The following is a 16700-nucleotide window of genomic DNA, read 5'->3' on the forward strand; positions in this document are numbered from 1 at the left end:
AGAATGTGCTTTTGCACACAACAAAGCGGGTGAAGGGGAATCAAGCCAAAGCTACATTTTTCCTATCTCAGAAATGGGCCCCACGTAAGATCTTCCCTCCAGCACGCTTAAATCTCATATGGACTTTCTATGAAAACTCACGTCCAGCCCCCAAACCCCATGATATTTGGGATAGGAACAAGCAGAATTCATCAGACAGAATTGCAGTTAATCAGCTATAGGGATGTAGGTGTCAACCAGAAGAAAGAGTAAACAGGTTTGGGGCACTTCTGTTGTGTAAAATTTTTCTGCTTCTTGTAACTGTTTCTCCTTCCTGTCTTTCACCCGACTTTATTCTTCAGCTCTACTTCAAAACATTTTGCTCTCCTCCCTCCTCTCTCTTCCTCTGATGTACTCACTCTTTCTTCTTTTGTTGCTTTTCCAGCTGAGTAATCCTTGCTAAATAGAGCATTCCTGAAATATTGTGGAGCCATGATGGCTCCTGCAATTGCATTCTTCAGTTTATTTACGTTATACATCTTTCTCTTATGCTGTGTTTATATAAGCAGTTACAATAGTGGAGCATGCTATCTATAGACTAATTAGAATTTGCCATAATAAACACAACTATTAATCATGACTTTCATTATTTTTTTCTCTAATAAACACTTGATAAAATCCAGAACAATGACAAGAGAATGATCATTAATAACAAAAAATATTTACTAATTAATTAAAGCTGCTCATTAATTTATTTGAAGGATAAAGATTAAAGGAACATGCCATTCACATGATTTACTGTAAATGAAAAACAAAAATATCTTCCCTTGGAATTAAAATTTTCATGAAACTTTGCAGAGTGCATTAAGGACCTTGTGAGTGGAAAGCTATACCTGTTTAATGAATAAAGTTCATCGTTTAATTCTCAGTCAGAGCACTCACAAACTGTATGATGTATGTGTGAAATTACATTAGGTAAGTAAGAAAAAGTATTCTGTTTTGCACGCTCTGGCTGCATGGAAAGAATATCTCTTGCTATGCTTTTTGTGCTCTGTCTACAGCAAATGGAGATGTGATCTTATTCCCGTGTCTCATCTTGATGTCTCTTGGTTCTGTCGTGTTTAGCTAATATAATACAAAAATAGGAAATATCAACTTCTTGCAAGAATATAAAATTTGACTGAGAAAGGGAATTTAACTTTGTTGTTGTTGCCTCAGGCACATCTCGAATTAAATTACGCCCATCTCTATGAAACTGATTTTTCCAACCTATCTACTGGAGTTACCTTACACAACTACTAATGTCTTCTTTTGCTTATGCTTTTCACAGTCTATTTTTACAATACTTTAATTGCACTTAGATGTACTCCTGTTTTTTCACTAAGTCAAATTTGAGTATGAAAATTTTCTAGCTGTTAAGCGCTTAGTTTTGGTTAACAAACATGATTTTTTCTTATCTCTCTGAGAGTGTCTCTTTTAGAGTGTTCATCAAGAGCCTAAAGCATTTTATCTCCTGTGTTGATGAGCAAAATTTTCCCCTAATTTTGCTGTTTAGTAATAATACTGGGAAAGCATGAAATGGAATGAGAACATGTGGTGATAACTCAAGAAAGAGAAAGGCTACTAGAAAAACTACGTATAGTAAGAAGTCTGTAGTCTTTCCTGTTTTTAACAACAATCATCTTTCATGGTGTTGAAGGGCTGCTTGTCACTGTTGGGGTGCTGAGGAGGCTGTGCAAATACAGAGCCACTTTCCAGCAACATGGTGGAAAATGTACCCAATACAGAGCAGCACTAACTTGGCCACTTTGGCTCCACTGCCGGCTAGATGGAAATCCATGTCTGGGCTGTTGAATCATGAAAACTAATTTACTTGAGGTGTGTTGAATGTACGGATGCACTGAATGACTTCTGTATAGTTTATTAAAGGGAATGTTCTTTAACAAACTTCAGGAATATTGTCCCAAACTATGAAAACAGTTTTTGAAACCAGAATAATCAAAACATAAATCTAATGGGTGTCAGCTGAAGAAATATCCAGTTTTGTTTCTGTTTCGTTTTGTTATAAATTATTTTATGCCTACTGTGTCGCATGTTTCCAAATTTACAGAGCAAAGAGTCTGACCTCTGTAAAACGTGTTCTGAAACTCATTTGTATTTGGTCTCTCTGAACTCATAATTATCTTTTCAAATTGTAAAATTTGGGTGTGGACTCATTCAAGTAGTGCAATATGCAGTAAAACTTTAAAAATTGCATTCCAAAAGCATTTTTTTTTAAGTCCTTCATGGTGGGACTAGATCATTCTCCTAGATCATAGCAGAGGAAGCAGTGCACTTTCAACAGCGTTTGAGATTTGTTGTAGAAATTACGTATTCAATTGTATGGCTTATAACTTGCATTTTGAAGTTTTGTTTTTTATAAGCATAATGGGACAGGTATTCAGGGTTAATCTGTGACAGAGCTATGTTAATTTATACGACATGATGATCTAAAATGCTTGAGGTAGCTTTTTTTTGCCCTTTTTTTTTTTTTCATAGGAAAGGCACTATGGAAATTACTATAATTTTTCTTGTCTCAGTGAATCAGCATGTGCTGTAAAAGGTAGAAGAAATTTTCCTATGCCATGCTTGCCATCCTTCTCCTCCTTATCTTTACATCATCAAATTAAAAAAAAAAAAAAAAAGAATCCAGAGTCATTTTGACCCATGTAGCTCCTTCAGTCAGTCAAATTTTAAAAAAAGAGTCTTACTGAATAAGTAAAAAATTGATCTGTCTGCATGTCTATGGAAACAGAGGGTTCCAGTGGGATCTTGTTCATTCTGTGAGTTTTTGTGACCTCTGGATGAGCAGAAAGTTGCACATGAATATGTAGGCAAGCACCAGCAAGGCAGATGTTACACTTACTGACCTTCACTCACTGAAACTGATAATCAGTTTGGCTGTCATTCATTGTCCTTTTGAGGCTTTCTCGCAGCAAATGAATGCCAAGGAGACATATTTGATCCTGCAGGTCCTGCCAGAAATTAGGTTTGGACTTGGATATTTTGGAATGAATCCGAGTCGAGTTTGACAACAAAGGGAAGGCTGCTGTGGTAACACGTGCAGATGATACACTTCTCAATCTGTTTGTATGCTCCAGAGCAGGGAGATGTCAGGGCCTTTTCCTGCCTTTCGTTCAGCCGTGGGTGTGAAGGCAAAAGATGCAATAATGTCAAAACATATAATTCATTTATGCAGACAAAGTGGCCACCAAAGTTGCACCTATGTAACCTAATGAATGGGGCATCAGGGTTTCACTTAATAACAGGTAAATCATTAATGACCAGCAGCAGAATTCTTCTGCTTTGTAATTTGGAAATTAGAATAGGATGAGAACACACGTATTAAATAGTAAGATAAACATTTTCTCACACAGCTAATAATATCTTATGTACTTTAATCACCCACTAGCTAAACTATGCTTGATAAAAAGCAAATTTTCTGTATTTCTTAATCAGATTTTTTTTCCTAACATTTCATTAATGGTTTTCAGAAGTGCTGCAATGGTATATGAGGATGAACAACACTGCACCTGCATGTGCTGGGTAGAAGGAATGTGGTAACAGAGGCATAATAATGTTCGAAGACCAGAGCATATGAGGGTTTGTAAGACTTTAGAAGCTGCAGTGGGATAGTAATAGAAGGTAGGTTCCTAGAGAAGTAAAGGCTGGAGCCAACAAAAAAAGGTACAAATACTGATGAAAAAGTCGCAATTGATATTTGGAAAGATGTGACATGTTGCATATGACAAGGAAACACATTCTTTGTCCCCTTCATGAATAAAGGGGGGAGGTAGGTATTCCTTAATTATTGCCTCTTTTCGTCAACCAATTATAGTTCTTCAGCTTTTGGGTCAGTCAGTCACCTTATGAGCATATAAAGCAGGAGAAATAATGTGAAGCCCAGTTTACTGGTAGCCTGGTTTCTATACCCCTTCAGCCTCTCTCATGTGTTACCTGCTCTATCCTGTTTATTTCTTTGATGTTTGCCTTCTTCTTCTAGATTTTAATCAAGTTTGTAAGAGTACACAAAGTGGTAATGACAAACTGCATGGTGTTTTACAAATACAAGATAAAAACAAAAGGTTAATAGCATAGCGAAGCAAGAATCCACCATGAACGCTGCAACATTCACAGGCACATTTCATCATTGGGTGTGTAATGTAAAACCTATTTTGTGCACGCTGTACGAAATACAGATCTTGGTGTTTCCTATTAATTTTAGTATGGTGAATATTTCACACAACTATATACTTACATTCTGAGTACAAATTGCATCTTAGTATTTCTTTTTGTATGTTGCAATAGGACTTATTAGAGTGATACTGAGATATAGAACTGCCTCACTAGACCTCTTTTTCCCTCTTTTTTATAGAAATTTGTTGATTTCAAATTACTACTTCTGTTTCTGCTTTGACATACTTATCCTTAAGTGTATTGATAACCATAGCCCATCACCTTCGATATCTGCTTTCTGAGAAGCCATTCATCAGCCTGCCTCTGCTTCCAGTGCAAAGTCCTTTCCTCTGCCTTTTGTTGCTGTTGGTACTTTTTCCTGAAGCAGCTTGGATTTAGGTGGAGTTACAGTTGACGCTCTTCTATAAAAAGATGCTGGGATGGCAGCAACCAGGATCTTTTGAAGTTCAAAAATGAGGGAGCAATGGTCTTGAGGCTCGTGTAGGCAGATGCTGCATTCTGGTACTGCTCCTTGATTGAGCTCTCCCATGGCTGCTCTGAACTTCTCCAGCACTTGGCATCACATAGACCTGTGCCTCACAGCCATCCAGAAATTCAGCAAAGCGGAATATGCTAAGTGTGACTTGAAAATGGAGCAGAAAAAAGTATGCATGAAAAAAAAGAGAGAAACTTAATTAGTGGTGTACAACAAAGATAATGTTGATACGTACTGGAATTTAGACCACAGGGCTGTAATTGCAGCTTGCAGCTGAGGAGCATACAGGACAGCTCATCAGGAAAGTCAGCTTGGCCCTTTTTCAGTCTGCAGTTTTGTATGTGCTGATCTATTCTTCCAGCATAACTGTACTTGGCCAGGAGGGCTGTAATGTGCTTTGCAAGCAGTTACTACCCTATCAGGACTGTATTGGACAGCAGATTTGGCAAAGAAAGCCTGGGCAAGCAAACCCCCTCCCTCTGCCCCCGTATTTGCTCAGAGGAGAGTAATTGGAAACAGTGATGTTACCTCAAGAATATTAGGGTGATCCCTTGATTATTTTGGCCTTCAATTGCCTTTGCATTACCAGCAGTGGACCAGTAAAATACAGGATTCAGGAAAAGATGCACAATCCTGTTCCTGAAATACTGCAGTATATTTCTAAGTTACTACATGTCTTTCATTGCTGTGCTGACCAGTTGACCTCTTAGTGTTACAAAGTCTTTGGGGTGTTGTTTGCCTTGCCATGCGAGGTTTACACCTCAGAGCAGAGCCACAATGCAATGACCTGGGCTGCTAATAGTGCAGCACGCAATTTTGATGTCATAGTTTGAGTTCAGGAGCACTCTCCAGTCGTATGAGTTTCAGTGCCATTTGCTAACCCAGGCTATTTCTTATTCCAGAGCTTTTAGCCTCTGTTTCCATGTCACTGCTGAGTGCAGACATGATCCGTGCTGGTTAAAAAGGTATTCAGAAAGATGAAAGGAAATAGCTTTTAGACAAAGGTGAAATAGTATCTCACTCGTATCCATGAATACGTTTTTGACTTTGGGATTTTATACAAGGATATTTTTTTTTTAAAGAAAATGGGCTGAAGATTTTTAAGATTTGTAAAAATGAGCCTTAAGAGCATTATTAATAATAAATGGATTTACATTATAAATACACTGTGCATAATATCGTATGGGTGTAACCAAGTCAATTTTCTTTTTAACCTAGCAATCCCGTTTTAAGAAGTTCAATTTCCCCCATTCTGTTTTCTCTTTTTCCAGTTGTGTGTTCTGACTAGAAAAACCTGCTGTCTTCATGGCAACTAAAATCTTATCAGCAGCACAAAACCAGCCCAGAGTGATACGCAGCCACTGAATCCTCTGAATCCTGCCCTGCCCGAGACCTTAATCTTGGCTTCAGAATGAACACTTTTTGAAATACGGAAGACAATTCATTCTCTGAAAAATCATGATCCTAGGGCTTTCTGCAACATAGGCTCTCAGTTTTGAAGGAAAAAGGAAAAACCAGGAAAACACTTCTGACTCTGTGCAACTGAAAATTAGGAACCAGGTAGGGTGATACCGGAAGAATCTAAGATTGCAGTTTAGAGAATTCAAGAAAAAGAGGCTAATGTTACTTTTCCAGGCTCTTTGGCTCAGAAAAAAAAAAAATCCCTCTGTGTTTGTTTATTCTCAATATATTATGCTTTTCAGAGTGACATTCACTGTTGGTCAGGAATGTGTGCAGGAGTTTGCTTTGTTTTGCTTGTTTTGTCTGGGGAAAAAGCATTAGTTGGGTTGTACTTTACACGAGAAATGTTATTGTTGGGCTTACACATGCAATTAAAAAAAGAAATCAGTTAAGAATTGTTTATTGCTTCCAGTATTAAATATAACAATATGTAGTAAGTGAGGTATAAAGTGGCATAATAGTATCTGTCAGCCAATTCCAGTTTATTTGTTGAACCAAGCATCATTAGTGGCTGTGAATGGATCTCATTCCGCTGGTGTCAATGATGTCGTGCTTAGTCCTGTGAGCTTGAGAGCAGTTGGTTATGGCTGAGAAAAACGCTAAATAATAGGACTTGAAACACTGTTCCACTACTGCCAAGGCACTGGTACTGAGTATTTGTTGAGAGGGGGACTTTGTTTCCAAGCAGAGAGATGGCAGAGAAACCTCAACCATCCTCAAAACTGAATGTGCAGGACTGTTTCTGTAAGCGGTAGGCTGAGTCTGGGAGTTATGTAGCTAATTCTGTGGCGATGTATGATGTGCTATTTCCAAATTCACGCTTCTGGGTCTTCACTGAACTGTGTGTTTTTAACATACTCGGGTCTCCTCTAATCTGAGTACCTGCTTTATTTGTGCTCCCTCATTACACAGACCCTATATATCTTTAGGTATGCCAAAACTGGTATGAATATAGTTAAGCAGAGGAAGTCTCAGGTCCTCTGCTGAAGAATTATTATTAAATAGATGGTATTTTTATTTTAATTATTATTAAATAGATGCACACAGAAATCACTCTCCAATAAACATGTGGCATTAATGCAATGGTGCCATATAGGCCATTGGTAGATCAAAAGCTGCTGTCGTGCTGAGACCTTAGTAAGTGATGGGCAGGAGGGATTGATTCACTCAAGTCACCGGAGATGGAGTCTCAGAAGTGCAAGTCATTCGTCCTGCCTAAGCAGAAGGTGATCCTGGCCTTGGGACTGTTGTCGCTTGTTTGATTTTCCCGTGCCCTGGCTGTTCCCTTGAGGCAGAACAGTGCATGGGAGGAATTCAGAGTCTGCGGTTTTTGTGTCGGGTACTGTGCAGACAATGTAAACAACTGCATTGCAGTCGAAAGGGATCATATGGTAGGGAACTGCACCCTGGAGTGCCTCTTTCTCTCTTTACCAGGCTAGAGAACATCAGTGGGATGTACATTTTCCTTTGTTATCGACGATATGCTGTTTATACTTAAGCTAATTATAATGTACTGAAATAAGTTACTGGGTTTTTCATTGCCATCATGGGTGGTGAGGAAGCAAAGGACTCTAAGAGGGAATCTGGAAAGAATATCACTTTGAAAGGACAGGAGGAAGGCTACGGAAGGAAATGTAAACAGGACTGGGATAATTTGAGTTACAGAATACTTCACTTGGTGTTACGACCGAAAAACATCAATACACCAGGAACGGTAATTTGGTACATTGGCATGGGAAACCATGTCTCCTGTTTCAGCACAAAGTGTGTTCTGGACGCAGCAGAAACATATGGGAAGGTGAAAAAGCTCTTATTTCTTCACAGCTTTGGAATCTCATAGCAAATAGTGTCGAGGGCAACACAGGATCGTAGTTACCACAACAGACCAATACCATAACAACCTAGAAAAAGGCTAATCTTGGTACCTGTAGTGGAGCCTGCTGAAAAAGACAGCACTGCTTAAAAAGAAGATTGGAGTCATGTGAACTCAAAGGGACCAATTATTTTTTCAGCTGTGCTGGTCTCTCAGCCTAAAGGCACCTGCTGAACTCTTCCTGCTCTCATTTCAATCCAGAAAATTCACAGGTGGTTCATGTTAGATTATGGGGACCTTCATAATCATCATTTTGATGTTACAACTTCTCTGCTCACTGTATTTCAGTGCTTTGATCAGGGGATTGGTTTTCCTTATAGTCACAGATGGTTGCAGTTTGACAGGCTGACAGGCAGACAAAGTAAATAGGCATGAAAATAAAATATTCCTTTGTTTTGGTGAGTCAGGCCAATGTCATGTGGGTAGACACTGCTCTGTAATCCTTCTAGCTGCGTTAGGATGGGGAGAGGGTGTTGTGTATAATGGTGCACAGGAATCTTACATCATTCTCTCCTGGACTGTCTTGTTGAGGATTTGATCAACAAATCTGAGCTTACAATGAAATTTCACTGTTAATTTTTCGATTAAGGTGGTAAGTGTTGCCATTACATAGCACAGTGAAATTTTCAGGGGTTAGTCTGGAAAAATCCCATCTGGCAAAGATATGCCTGATCCTGCATATCAATGGGAGTTTTGAGCACAGATCAATAGCAGGATGAAATGCTACATAATTATTGTGTGTCTGTGCCTGTATCTACTTGCCTGCATCCACAATGCAAAAAAAAAAAAAAAAAAAAAAGTTTTGCAAAAAAATCCTCACAAACAAATTCTTGGAGTCACCAAAGATATGGATCCTAATATAGCAATAAACTAGTTACCTAGACAGTATAAATGTTTTTATGACAACCTTCTTTATTATGAAAAGAGAAATCTAATAAATCAACAGTGATTTTGAAATTGATTAAATAGTTTGGATTAAGGACTGTTCCATGATATTTGTGGCAACTCTTGAAGAAAAGTGACATCTGGTTAGTGAACTCTCCTGGGGTAATTTTGTGGGACTGGAAATCTGGTTTTCTATACAGAAATTGTTACTGACCTATTGATGTGATGTGACATTGCTTCCTTTTTGGCAGGTTAGTCAGTAATAGAGAAAGTTAGTCCCACCAGCCCTTAGACTGATCTTTTGCCAGGTAAACAAGAAAAAGAATCAAATAGGGAACTGGCTAACTGGCCCCAGAAAAGGATGACAGCATGACTAATTTCTCTTTCTCATTGTGTATCAATTAAAGTGAGCCTAAAGTTATGCTTTTTGTCATTACCTTTATTTTAATTGAAAATAATGAAGCTACCAAGAAAATAGATTTTGTTTTATTGATACATTACCTAGCTAAAGACCAGCTCCTTCTATTCAGTACTTGAAATAAATGATTTGGTTAATATAACTAGTTGAAAAGAAGCTCCATTACCAGGGAACTTTTGTATACAATTGTTGTGGTTTAACCCCAGCCAGCAATTAAGCACCATGCAGCCACTCGCTCGCTCCCCGCCCTGCCCAGTGGGATGGGGGATAGAATCAGGGGGAAAAAAAAACCCTAAAAGTCATAGGTTGAGATAAAGACTGTTTAATAGGACAGAAAAGGAAGGGAAAATAATATAATAATAATAGAATATACAAAACAAGTGATGCACAATACAGTTGCTCACCACCCACTGACTGATGCCCAGCCAACCCCCAAGCCGCAGTGTTCCCCGGCCAACTCCCCCCAGTTTATATACTGGGCATGACATCATATGGCGTGGAATACTCCTTTGGCTCACTTGGGTCAGCTGTCCTGGCTGTGTCCCCTCCCAGCTTCTTATGCACCCCCAGCCTCCGCTGGCAGGGCAGTATGAGAAGCTGAAAAGACCTTGACTTAGTATAAACACTGCTTAGCAACAACTAAAACATCAGTGTGTTATTAACATTATTCTCATCCTAAATCCAAAACACAGCACTATACCAGCTACTACGAAGAAAATTAACTTTATTCCAGCTGAAACCAGGACAACAATTCTCTCTTTTCTGTTTCCTGAATGGTTTTGCTGGATCACGTTTAGCTGGTCAATGAAGCTAAACAGCAGTTTGTCAAGTACTTCTGCTGAAAAGGAGAATCAAGCCTGTTGTTCCTAAGGGCACTAGGAAAAAAAAAAAAGGTGTTAATTTTTATTTAGGATTTAATCCTTTTTGGAACGGAGTGGCGCATAAATACCTATGCGTCTCGGGCCATAGTTCCAGATTAGGACCTCTGAGTGAGCTCTCGCTGCAAAGACTGCATCTGCCATCAATCCCTAATTAATAGAATAAAACATGCTTTGGGGGTGGCTTCAGGCGCTAATCTTTCGCCCGACGCCCTCTGTGGCGGCTTAGAAGCCCGGCCCCTGAAATTCTCGAGCAGGGCGGATGAGCCGCCGGGAAACGTGGCCAGAGGGGGCGGCGGCGGGAGCGTTTGCGGGGGACTGATCGCCCCTTAGCCGCTGGTGGCGAGTGCCCCTGTGCGGCGGAGCTCCGCCGGCGGGGACGCGGCCGGGGCCGGGGCTGGGGCGGGTCAGCCCGCAGCTTGGGTGGCGCTCGGCTTGGGCAGCGCCCCGGCGCCCGCAGCCTTGCGCCTCCGCCGGGCAGGGCTCTGCGCTGCCGGGTAGGCGCTTCCCCGCCGAGAGGACGAGAAGCCAGCAGAAAGCAGCTTGCTCCAAGTCGCTCAACTCAGTCCTGACAGCCGGCGGGGTGGGGCGGGCACCCAAACCTTTTCAAAGCTCCCGTCGCGTGCGAGGAATCCTAGAGCAGCCTTGGATTCTGCCACCGGTTTCGGAAATGTTTGTCTCCAGGTTTTGACCTGGTTTGGTAGTTCGGATTTGTTGATCCTCGTTCACACAGACGGTTTGCAATAACGGTGGTTTCTCCAGCTGCTGAAAACAAGGGGTTGATTTTTAAGGAAAGCACTTTAAACCGTTCCATTTCTTAAAAATGGTGGATGTTGTAATTTCTAAATTGAATTTGCTTCGCTTGTTATGCATAAAATCCCAACAGACTGTATTTCATTAAGAAAAAGACTAGGTAGAAATTGCAAACCATTGTTTTCAAATATTGTGCTAATGTCAGTACAATATGGAAATTAACACTGTAAATTTTGTATCGATAATTTAACTTCAGTTGGGTAAATGCATGCCTCTGGGTTAGTTAAATTATGTGTCTATCAGTGGAAACAACCATAAATAAAGACAGAAAAAAAGCGTTTTCGCAGAAGAAATTGCTTGGTGGTTGGTTGCAAATGCTTTCCCAGATTGAGATAAACATGGTCAGGGAAGACTGTATCTTAAAAAAAGGGCAAGAAGAGAATACAGAACATCTCATGAAGAAACAACCATCGATTATATTGTAAAAGCATACAAAAATACACATGAAATGCATATATTGAGATTTATGGATTATTTCCTAGATATTTGAAGTAGATGCTAATGCTCAAATTCTTTTTGATCTCAAGTATTAAAAAAAAGATATCTCTGTGTAGCAATGAGTACCTGAAATAAGGATTGACTATGACTAAATCAATCTACATTGGAAACATTTTTCTTTTTATTTGTACCTGTGTTAGATTCTGCTATTCTTTCCACCAAGTTCTGTTGCTTCTCCCAGAATCTGCAAGAGACTGATTTTTCTCATTTTTCCAGCCCTATGTTATGAACCAAAAGATATCTTAGAAAATAGTTGAAAAAGTTAATGGTTTTATTATTGAATCATGCTACAAAATACGAGGCTTGAGGCTTTTCTGTGAGGTATATGAAGGTGAAAACAGATACACAATCGTTCATGTAGGCTTAGGCTTTGTTTCTGAGTAAACCCAAGGCTTTAATTGTTTGCCACAGCATAGTTGTCATCTTTCTTTTATGTGTATGACAGTTCCTCAATCTGCCTTCTGAAGAATCCTACAGGCCCTCTACACTGCAAATCTCACTTAGGTCTGTGAGATAAACTTGCTGATAGAAATATTTGTTGGATGTGTCCCATGGTATCATTTTTTTATTGTTTTCAGCACCAGTTAGTTTTCTCTCCCTCACCTTCCATAAAATTTATATCTTGCTTTTTGTAACATGAAAATAAACCCAAATGACTAAGGTGCTCTTGTTATTTAAGTTCAAATATTATGACTAAGCTGTTAACTTTGGTTACTACTGGGAAGAGTAACATCATCCATCTACGGTTCCTCTGTATTGAATTAATAGATGTTTTTTTATTAACCTTTTAGCTGATTTTTTTTCACTTTTTTCCATGTGTCTATCACTTCAGGAAATTTCATGAGTCAACATTGTCCCTCATTTTAGAGAACTGAAAATGAGCGAAATCATTCAGCTTGTTCAGCTTGTGTCTTTGCATTAAATCAATCTTGAAATAATTTATCCTTCCCATGAGCCTTTCAGATACACAGATCTCATTTATGCAGCTTCTGTGCAACTTTCTTCACAGCTTTCATTTGATTTGCTTATCCATGTGCTTCTGCATGCTCACGTTGGATCCTGGGCTTAATAGGATGCATGGCAAGTCTTCGTGATGTTTCAGATACTCTGAGTAAATCAGATCATTAAAATACAGCTTAACCTAATGGATCACCCTGGAGTGTAAAAAAAAAAAGCCTTCTACATATTAAAATGAACAAAGCTTTTTTCTTTAGCAACTTCCACAGCACTGGAAAATAATCATTAAAGTGTACGTGGAAAACCAGTATGAAACACTATGTTTGACTTATTATTCCCTAAAATTTACAGTTTTGACTCCTCTGTCCACATCTTCATTTGGGATTTCATTTGAGGGAGGGGGCGTCTTTTTGTATTTTGTTTGCACAGTGTCCTGACGCATGGTTGTGGGCTCCTTGTTGCTATTGTTGCATGAATAGGCTTGGTTTGTAATCAGAAACATCATTAAAAAATGATTTATTATTCAGTATTCCGGTCTAATCAGGTTTACATATGCTAAGACCTTGGTCATGGATCTAAATGTATTAAAGAATGAAACAGAAATTTGTGTGCTTGATAAAGCACATTTGAATATATTTATTTTGTCTGACAGGTGAAACCATCTCATAATTCATTTAAGCCTAGACTGCAATGACTGAAGCATCTCTGTGGGCCAGAGGCACCGCAGAACGACTCTGGCCCTGGGTCCAGAGCCCCCCAGCACTTCCCATGCTTTGTGGGAAGCTCTTTGTTAAGACACACAACCCGCTTGCTTGTGTGGCTGGTGAGCTCCCTTGCCAGCCAGAGAGGACATAGGTATCACCTTTTCAGAACAAAGGCAATGCACAATTTCCTAATTTCTGCTGGAAAGAGGGGCTGCTGTTTACCTGCCTTACCCCAGCAGGGCAGGCTGTTCTCTCCCGGTGCGGTGCGGTGGGGAAGGCTCGCTCCTGACCGCCAAGGACATGGCTGAGTCTGGACTCAGATGCCAGAGCTCACAGGGACATGTTTTAGGGTCCTGATTCCTCACTCTCTGGACTAGGGTCTAGTCCCCCATTCAGCCTGTCCATGTTTTGTTGGCTTTTCTCTTTATTTCGTAGGAATCGGGGTACATGCAGAGTGACTGGTGCTAGACTGGCTCTTGCCTTGGCAGGGCACTGGGATGCAGCAGGGGCAGGTCTCCAAACTTGTGAATTAAGAAGTTCTCACAGGCCAAATTAAATGACACAGAGACTTGATGTGAGGAGGACTGACTGGAAAAACACAGGTAAGAAAGTGTTATGCTAACTCTTCACCACGTTGGAGGTATTACATTGTAATTCTGGGAAAAAATGCCATCATGGAGGACTGGGACACTGCTAAATGTGCATTTCGAGCACAAAATGAATGAATCCTTCCAAAGACCTTAAAGATTCTTCGTAAATTAATAGCAGCACTAGATATTTCTTAATTGAACTACTAATTTTCAGTAGGCTGAAAACCAATTCAGTTGCCTGTTTTACTGCCATTTGCCATTGATGCAGTTCATGTTCAACCTTGCTCAGTTGCTGTGTTTGGTTGATCACTGGTCAAGACTTTAATCCCCTAATAGCAAACTGAAGTCGTAGCAGCACTCAAATGCTGCTGTGATCTGTTGCTACTTTATCAATGTGAACAATGCCTTGCTCCCTGACACTTAGGCCAGCCTGTGAAGATGTACTACATGGATGTACATGTACCACCTACATGCGGTTCCTGCAGGATAGCAAGCACTAGACACTACCCTTGAGATTATGAGCAGAGCAAATAGAAGTGTCCATGTCAAAGAACAAGGACTGGAGCTGCTGCTTCACAGGGTCTAGCATTAGTACTTCTGGTGTAAAGATAATCACATATCCTACATACATTAAATGGTTAGGCCAACCCAGTAATGGAGAGGAATTTTAGCACAGAAAGAAAGAGCAGTTTAAAAAAAATAAAAAGGCAAACAGAAAAGATGATTGCTCACAGTTTTATTAAGCCTCAAACGAATAAATGTGAACATAAGCATGAAGAATTAAGATAAAACATAAGATAAAACAGAAAGATATAAAGTCTGTACTTTGTCTATTACCATGACTTCCTCCAGGTCTACCAGCCCGACTCTAAACCAAGCTCAGGCCTCAAAAGGATTCATGAATCTAGGATTTGAAGTGCTGCTTTCTCTAAAAGCTGAAGAAAATATAAAATCAGAATAGAAGTGAGAGGCTTAAACAGTAAATTTATTAGGAGGGGGACAGGAAAAAACCAAACCTGAAAACCTACTTTGGACAAATATTTGATTTTTTTTTTTTAAATTACGTATCAGAAAATACACTATCAGTTTTCAAAAATATAGAAATGGTGTGGAAACCTCATTGGCAATACGTTTGTCAAAGAACAGGAGGTCAGATTTGAAATATTTTCCATCTATTGGTTTAATGCCAAAGGCAGTTTTTCTGGATCTCAGACTTTGCATACCTGTACAGAACATGATAGGAAGGCTCACCAGATTCCCTTCAGAAAGAATATTTCCAGGAAGAATTTCATGGTGCAATCCAAGTAGCCTTTTTGGAGCTGCAAAACTCTTCACAAAAATAGCTCACTGAGTTCATGTGCATTGAGCAGTTCAAGTGAAAAGCCATCAGTGGAACTGAATTAAAACCATAGAGTCAAGGTCTCTCCTGGTATAAATCATGTGCATTGCTATAATAAACCAACATGTAACAGAAGCAATTCTTCACACCACTGAGTTTTTGGCATGGGAGCTGGTCCCAGAATCCAAATCTTACTGCTTCAGCTTCCATATTTCTTAGTGTGTAGGAAAACCTAAACTACAATATGCTGTAATAATTTTATGACATTTGAGAATAGAATATATGTGACCTAGGATCTAAAAAAAAACTAAAATAAGTTGGGATTTATCTTATTTTTCTTTTTTAATGGTCTTGGTCATGCTAGTAAGTGGCATTTTCTTATCTGTAAAATGTAGTGGAGGTATTGTACCATGTCCTGATTTTACCAGTTGAAGCCTCTTTCTTTTTTCATAGTCATAAAATATATGTCAAGCACTATGAGCAACTCCTTTATGCCTTGCTTGCAGTGCTGCAATTAGGATCATACTGTGTCATATTCGAAGCTCAGTGACTGTTAAATGTGCTACGCCTGCATCACACTAACTACTATATCAGTCATTTTAGATGACCCCCTTGAAAATTGCTGCCAAAAGTTTATATGTCAGAAATCACTTTCAAAATGCTTATGAAGTGAAGAATTTTCACAGCTCTTTACCTACTCAAATACTAAAAACTGTCAGTCAACAAAATCAGGCTCGACAGTTTATATTCCAAGACTCACTATTCAAAGATTTGCTTGAAAAATTATTCCTATCATCTGTCAGCAATTGGGTTCTGTGTTTAGTCAGTTGCTCACTTTTGTATTGTAATAACCACTGGAAGTTGCCACAAAAGATCTGCCAGAACCCTTGGTATTATTTTTAAATGGGATGAATCAGGGACATGTACATCAGCACTGCGGTACTTGAACGTTGCCTGTTGCGTGAGCTGGAAATTCGGTCCTCTTGCCTAGGTGTACGGCTGTTTTCATTCAGAGCTCTGTACTGTTTCATTGGTGTCTTCAGTCCCAAGTGACAGCAAAAATATGACCCAGGTACTGAACACAAGAGATTTATTTACAAAGCAGTTAACAATTGGTAATATTTTTAGAGAAGGGAGTTTAAGAGTTTTTTAAGTTTTAAGAATTTGAACTGTAAACTTGTCCTATAGGTCCATTACCAAGGATGAGATTTGATTTATGACTGAAACTCCTATTTTATCTTTTCAATTTTCTGGAAAACTACACTAATCTGCTCTGCTGTAGGTGGGACTTTAGTAATCTGGCTTAGGTCCAAGCCTAAGCTTACAGAATCTATAGGCTAGATTTCAGTGTTTATTTGATAATAGCTGTATAGCCATCGATACAGTGCTAAGAGTCAATATCTACAATGATCTGCTATTAATTAAAAGTGAGTCACTCTTTTATTCCTAAGTTCAAGGCTGGATCAACATCCTGTTACAACGAACGGCCAAAGTGCAATAGGATTTCATGTGCCCTGTTGCCAGCCTGTACCAAACCTTTCCACTTCCTTGCTTCGTAACACAATCTCAATTTCACTGAGGAGTTTCCTCAGCG

Source organism: Gymnogyps californianus, chromosome 1 (assembly GCF_018139145.2).
Source record: "Gymnogyps californianus isolate 813 chromosome 1, ASM1813914v2, whole genome shotgun sequence".
Taxonomy (NCBI): Eukaryota; Metazoa; Chordata; class Aves; order Accipitriformes; family Cathartidae; genus Gymnogyps; species Gymnogyps californianus.